The sequence below is a fragment of the Anomaloglossus baeobatrachus genome, chromosome 2 (genome assembly GCF_048569485.1).
Source record: "Anomaloglossus baeobatrachus isolate aAnoBae1 chromosome 2, aAnoBae1.hap1, whole genome shotgun sequence".
Lineage (NCBI taxonomy): Eukaryota > Metazoa > Chordata > Amphibia > Anura > Aromobatidae > Anomaloglossus > Anomaloglossus baeobatrachus.
Window position 1 is genome coordinate 226,780,504 of NC_134354.1, and position 7,388 is coordinate 226,787,891.

The window sequence follows — 7,388 nt, forward strand, 5'->3', positions numbered from 1 at the left end:
GGGAGGACGCCACTGCGCTGCGCTCGCTAATGCTCGGGTCCGGCGCTGCTGCGATGGCTACTCGGTGGCTCGAGTGGTCGGCCGGATCCGGGGACTCGAGCGGCGCTCCTCGCCCGTGAGTGAAAGGGGTGGTTGGTTTGGGGGATTTTAGTCCGTGACGCCACCCATGGGTTGTGGTGAGGTTGGGCACTACCGCTGCTGGTGACGGGGATCCCGGGATCGATTGTAGGGAGCAGCTGGGATGTTGTTTTCCCCCCTGCGTGGGTAGGGGTTGGTGGTCCCGAGGCCTGGTGAGATGACGGGGAGGCAGGGCTGGCAAGGTGCAGGGTCGCCTGGACTGCACAGCGCGGTGCCGGATGGCACGATTGTACTCACTCAGCCACAAATGTACGCAAAGTCTCTGGTAAACCAAATGGCTGGATGGACGGGTCCCGCAGCCGGCTGCTGTGGTTTCTCCCGGACGGTTAGTCGTGGCTGCCTTTGAAAAATGAATGAAAGCGATCCAGCTGAGTGACCAGGGGATTTATTCAGTGCAGTACAGACATGGCATAGTCGTGGTTAACGCGTTTCTGGCTTAACGCCCTTAATCATAACGGCTATGATTAAGGGCGTTAAGCCAGAAACGCGTTAACCACGACTATGCCATGTCTGTACTGCACTGAATAAATCACCTGGTCACTCAGCTGGATCGCTTTCCTTCATTTTTCATTGCTGCGGCCAGGGCAGGGCCGGATCCGTGTCTGAGGTGCGGTGACGTCAGACGTGGGTGAGCTGGATTCCATTACAAGGTGGCTGCCTTTCCCTGCACCATTGTGTATGTTCGGTCCAGATGGCTTCCCAACGGTAACCCGCTCCCCAGCGTGTATATGTGCCGGAGGAGCCCTTTTGCCCGCAGGCTCTGGCCCTTGGACCTCTAGCTGTGGCGGTAGCTGTATTTCCTTCTACTAGTTGGACGGTTGCCTTCTATCGGGTCTTGCATGTTAGGAAACCCCGGGGGTTCCGGTCACTAACAGATTTGACCTATTAACGGCGACTCCAAGCCTGGTCGGGGTCCGCAGGCCCTGCCGGTGTGTGCTGGCTTCACTTCGCTCCCCAGTTCGCTACTGGCGGGCCACCGCCCGACCCCGGTCCTACGGTTCCGCGTTGATTCGCCTCTCCTGTAGACGGGCACCACTGTCTGCCAACCTTGCTCTTAGTGCCCGGGCCACACACCCGGACACAGTCAGTTTACTCCACTACTACTTCACTCCTCTCTCTTGCACTTCCCTAACTGAACTGACTTCCTTTTCCCACCTCCAGGACTGTGAACTCCTCAGTGGGTGGGGCTAACCGCCTGGCTCCACCCCACCTGGTGTGGACATCAGCCCCTGGAGGGAGGCAAGAAGGATTTTGTGTCTGGCTGATGTGCCTGTCTCGGGGTGGGGGTGTGTGTTCTGCAGTACCTGTGACGACCTGGCTAGTCCAGGGTGCCACATTCCCCCTTGGTTAAATGCAGACCGTCTGCGGGCTGCCCGTCCATCACCGGTTTTATTTTTCTTTTCAACTGTAAAAATATAAAAACAACAACACAGTATGCATTTCAAATCTTCCCTTACGGGAGGCATGTCACTTAAACATTGCAAAACACATATATATACATTTTTAATAACAACGGATGGACGGCGTCCGCTCTCCCACCCAAGCAACCTAGCCCTGATGCTGCCCCTAAGAAGTGGGCAGCACCCCTTGACCCCAGTCCAGATCCAGGCTGCCCGAGCGGGAACGGGTACGGTGCCTCGCACCCGGCTGTCACTTCAGGGGACCCCACGTCCATGGGGGACACCTGACCCCCGGAGGATCGCCACCGGTTGCGGTAGTGGCGGGCCTGGGTCATCACTTCCCTACAGGCCCATCCTCCAAATCTGCCACTCCGGAGGCGGCAACGGAAAACATGCCCCCAACTTATTTACAATCCCACCAGTTCGTGGGTGCCCTGCAAGTTCTCAGGCATGTCCATGAAGAGTTCCTCATGCCAATGGTAACAAAGGGTCCCTGCGGGGACAACTTGCCGGCAACGGCTGGGATAATTACACGGTCAATCAGGTAAAGCTTCGGTTTGATTTGCTGTCATTCATTTAAACTGCTGAGGGTCCCAACGGGGGACAACAACTTTTCTTTTCCTCCTCTTTAAACAGCAATCCCGTGGCACAGCTGCTGTTGCTGCCGCTCCCGGTGTGGAGCACCTTCTGCTTGCTCCAGTTCAGGCGGTGTGGGGGATGGGCCCAGACAGAGTCCCTCCGTGCCGGCTATGACCGGTACCTTCGAAAATGAGGGACCCTGCTGTGACGTGGCCTGCTCTGCCTCCTGGCAGCTGCATCCCCGCCGTGCCTCAGCCGAGGCCCGGGGTCTGGGAGCTGTTGACAGGACTTGCGGTGCTGGCCTCTGGTCGAGGATAGCCTCTGCTGCGGCCGGGCGGACTGCCGGGGCCGTCGTCATCTCCGTCCCAGTCAGGATGGAAGTCGGGACGGGTGCCAGGGTGGTGACAAAGGTAAGGCCCGGGGGTCGCAGGTCTGGGCCCTCTCCCTCAGACGCTGCGGGCTCCGCTACCGGTGACAGGGGTAACGGGTCGGTCGGGGCGTTGGCCGCGGGCATGGACAGTGAGGGAGGTAGCGTGGTGGACGGCAGCAGGCCGGGCCCCTCAGCCGTATTGACTGATCCCTCAGGGACATAGGGGCGTGGGTTGCTTACCCGCTCCTCTGAGACCACCTCCACTTCGGATGCCCAAACGGTTACGGCCAGGCCCTTCATCTCCGACGTCCACTTCGCCAGCATGAAGTGGACTTGGGCCTGGAGCTCCTGGCACAAATTTCGGCTGGATCCAGGAACGTGTTTCAGCAGAGTCCTGGTGTCCCTGCAAGCTGCAGCGCTAGTTACATGCCGCCGCGGCTGCGACCGCTGCTCCTCCAGCGGCTCCGTCGGACGCAGACATCTTGTTGCCGCCCCCCCCTTGGTCTTCTCTTGGCACCTCCTCTTCAGGGGCGGGGCTCCGGCTTTCGCACCTCCACTGCTTGAGAAGACGCTCGAGTGGGAAAAGCCTTGCGCCCAAGATGGCGGATTCTGAAATTTTTCGGCCGGACACTGCCGGCGGGGCGCAAGGCGCACTTCTACCAGCCGGCAGAACGGTAAGATCCTGTTCGTGACGCCAAGTTGTCGCGGGCGGGGAGGACGCCACTGCGCTGCACTCGCTAACGCTCGGGTCCGGCGCTGCTGCGATGGCTGCTTGGTGGCTCGAGCGGTGGGCCGGATCCGGGGACTCGAGCGGCGCTCCTCGCCCGTGAGTGAAAGGGGTGGGTGGTTTGGGGGATTTTAGTCCGTGATGCCACCCACAGGTTGTGGTGAGGTTGGGCACCACCGCTGCTGGTGACGGGGATCCCGGGAGCGATGGCAAGGAGCAGCTGGGATGTTGTTTTCCCCCCTCCGTGGGTAGGGGTTGGTGGTCCCGGGGCCCGGTGAGGTGACGGGGAGGCAGGGCTGGCAAGGTGCAGGGTCGCCTGGACTGCGCAGCGCGGTGCCGGATGGCACGATTGTACTCACTCAGCCACAAATGTACGCAAAGTCTCTGGTAAACGAAACGGCTGGATGGACGGGTCCCGCAGCCGGCTGCTGTGGTTTCTCCCGGACGGTTGGTGGTGGCTGCCTTTCCCTGCACCTTTGTGTATGTTCGGTCCCGATGGCTTCCCAACGGTAACCCGCTCCCCAGCGTGTATATGTGCCGGAGGAGCCCTTTTGCCCGCAGGCTCTGGCCCTTGGAACTCTAGCTGTGGCGTTAGCTGTATTTCCTTCTACTGGTCGGACGGTTGCCTTCTATTGGGTCTTGGATGTTAGGAAACCTCGGGGGTTCCGGTCACTAACGGATTTGACCTATTAACGGCGACTCCAAGCCTGGTCGGGGTCCGCAGGCCCTGCCGGTGTGTGCTGGCTTCACTTCGCTCGCTCCCCGGTTCGGTACCGGCGGGCCACTGCCCGACCCCGGTCCTACGGTTCCGCGTTGATTCGCCTCTCCTGCAGACGGCCACCACCGTCTGCGAACCTTGCTCTTAGTGCCCGGGCCACACACCCGGACACAGTCAGTTTACTCCTCCACTACTACTTCACTCCTCCGTCTTGCACTTCCCTAACTGAACTGACTTCCTTTTCCCGCCTCCAGGACTGTGAACTCCTCAGTGGGTGGGGCCAACCGCCTGGCTCCACCCCACCTGGTGTGGACATCAGCCCCTGGAGGGAAGCAACAAGGATTTTGTGTCTGGGTGATGTGCCTGTGTCGGGGTGGGGGTGTGTGTTCTGCAGTACCTGTGACGACCTGGCTAGTCCAGGGCGCCACAATTGCACTGTACTGAAGTGTGATGGATCTGGCAAAGCGGCATAATGCTGGATGTGTGACACCGGCCTTAGCTGCAGCGATGAGCAGTGACGTCACTCAGTTTATTTGCTTTCAAAGCTGGAGGTTCCCACAGTACCCCACCTGAGACTTCAGGTAAACTGACCTCAGGTGACCTACTTAAACTCAGTGACCTGCATGTCCTGGCAGAAAACCACTCTTTTTTTGCCAAGAGATTCAGATTTGGTGCTGAAATGTATACACCATATACTGTACCTGCACCAAATCTGCATCTCCTGGCAAAAAAAAAAAAAAAAAATCAATGAGATGGGTAAAGTGCTGGGATTGTCGCATCTAACGGATGCGGCAATTCTGGGCAGCTGCAGGCTGCTATTTTTTGGCTGCTGGTAGCCCAATAAGCATGGGCCTCTCCATCCTGAGAATACCAGCCCCCAGATGTTGACTTTATCATGGCTAGGTATCAAAACTGGGGGGGAAGAAGCAAGCTGTTTTTTTTTTTTTTTAATTATTTACTTATTTAAATAATTAAGAAATAACACAGGGGGTCCCCCTTATTTTGATACACAGCCAAGATAAGCACATGGCTGGGGGCTGAAGCCTGCAGTCGTATGCTTTATCTGTGCTGGGTATCACAATATGGGGGGACCCTATGCAACGTTTTTTATTTATTTTGACACCAATATAGAGACGCATATTTCTGTGATTCCAAGCAGACAAGCGGTTATACTGGGTGGGGGTGCGGTATGACAACAACCAATCACAGAAGCCGGACTGCCTGTTGGTGGGGGAAGCAGTTAATTTTACATGATGGTAATGAGCAGAAGTAGTGTTACTGCCATGCGGGAGGTATAATGCGCCTGCTATAATCCCCATAGCCCTTTCTACCATCATTTTAAGGGCGCTTTTCCACTTGCGTACCGCTTCCGATGCAGAAGCATCAGAAGCGATATGCTCATGACCCTCTGCTGCAGTGTCAGCCGAGGGTCATGCGACTGTGATGCGATATTGCGATCACATCACAGCAGCAGAGAAAATGGAGGGAGCACTTTCTCCCCATCTCTTCCGTTGTCTGTCTGTGTGTGCACCGCACTGCAGTCGCATAACATGCGAGTGCAGTGTGATTTTACACACATGAGCCGAGTCTCGGTGCAAATCACAGCATGCTGCGATTGCACCGAGAGCCCGATTCGTGTGGAGAAAAAACAGGACAGAGGAAACTGTCTCATTGTTTAACACTGGTGCGAGTGCAATCCGATTTTTTATCGGATTGCACTCGCGCAAGAAAATCACAGATGGAAAAGCGCCCTTAAGCGCATGATTCAGGTCCCCATAGACCAATATGGGTATAGGCATCCGATCGGATATCTGAAATTAATTCCAAGCCCAAACCTTTTTTTGTTTTGTTTTTTTTCTTTAAATCCAGTTGGACTTGTGAGAGAACAGAATTAATTTTGTTCTTAAAGTGTCCATCTTGTCTTATAACTAATGATGTCATAGGGTTTATCTGGCATTAATATTCAGGGAAGTTTCACATTTCTGTTCACCCCTTACTGCACTTTTTGGTGCATAGTTCAGAGGGACCTTGTCCTTTGTCTATGACCATATATAAATTCGTCAAATATAATAAAGGAGAAATCTTGACTACACCATACTAAACATGTGTGCTGTATTGATTTCCCGAGAGCTCGTAAAAGAAATCTAATTAATTTGGAGTTCAAGAGGCATAGAAGGAGTGTATTTTGCTTACAGACCTGCCAATTTCGGATATCTGCGGGTTCGCCCATCACTAATACCGAGTATAATGGAAGTCAATAGGGAACGCAAGCATTTTTATGGAAGACTTCCTGTAAAAATGCTCGAGTCCCCCATTGATTTCCATTATACTCGAGTCACGCCCATCGGAGCATCCAACTGCTCATTAGAGTACAGATCAACCGAGCATAGAAGAGCTCGCTCATTACTAACAGAAATGCATATGTTCAATCTTTTGTCAGCGCTTTTTAAGGCAGTTTTTCGAAGTGGAATCAACCTGAAAAAAAAACACTGTACTCAGAGTATGTGCACATTAAATATTTTGAGACGGTCATAAACAAGTTTTCTAGTGAAAACCACATCACATAATGCTGATACTTAGGCGGGCTTTGCACACTACGACATCGCAGGTGCGATGTCTGTGGGGTCAAATTGAAAATGACGTACTTCCGGCATCGCATGCGACGTCATAGTGTGTAAAGGTTCGATGATACGATTAACGAGCGCAAAAGCGTCGTAATCGTATCATCGGTGCAGCGTCGGCGTAATTCATAAGTACGCTGACGCGACGGTCCGATGTTGTTCCTCGCTCCTGCGGCAGCACACATCGCTGTGTGTGAAGTCGCAGGAGCGAAGAACATCTCCTACCGGCGTCACCGCGGCTTCCGTAGGATATGCGGAAGGAAGGAGGTGGGCGGGATGTTTACATCCTGCTCATATCCGCCCCTCCGCTCCTATTGGCCGCCTGCCGTGTGACGTCGCACGACCCGCCCCCTTAATAAGGAGGCGGGTCGCCGGCCAGAGTGACGGTCGCAGGGCAGGTGAGTGCATGTGAAGCCGGCGTAGCGATAATTTTCGCTAAGCCAGCTTTCACAAGATATTGTACCTGCGACGGGGGCGGGGACTATCGCGTGCGACATCGCAGCATCGGCTTGCGATGTCGCAACGTGCAAAGCCCGCCTTAGACTATGTTCACATGATATTTATTTGGGTGGGCAAAAAAAGCTTTTAAAATTGATCAAAGCATAACCTTCATTTTAATTTATATTTCATAAATAAATAGTACACATTGAAATAAGCAGCTTTGTAATAATATATTTTATCAGACAAATCTGCTTCTCTGCCGGAATTGGTCAGTCATTAATCAAAATTCCCAATTCTGGGGTAAAATCTGTGGCAATTTGCATCCCTGGGACAAATCCCACTTGGTCATGGGAGACCAGGGCCGGCAAAACTGAGAGGAGTCTATTAGCCCAGA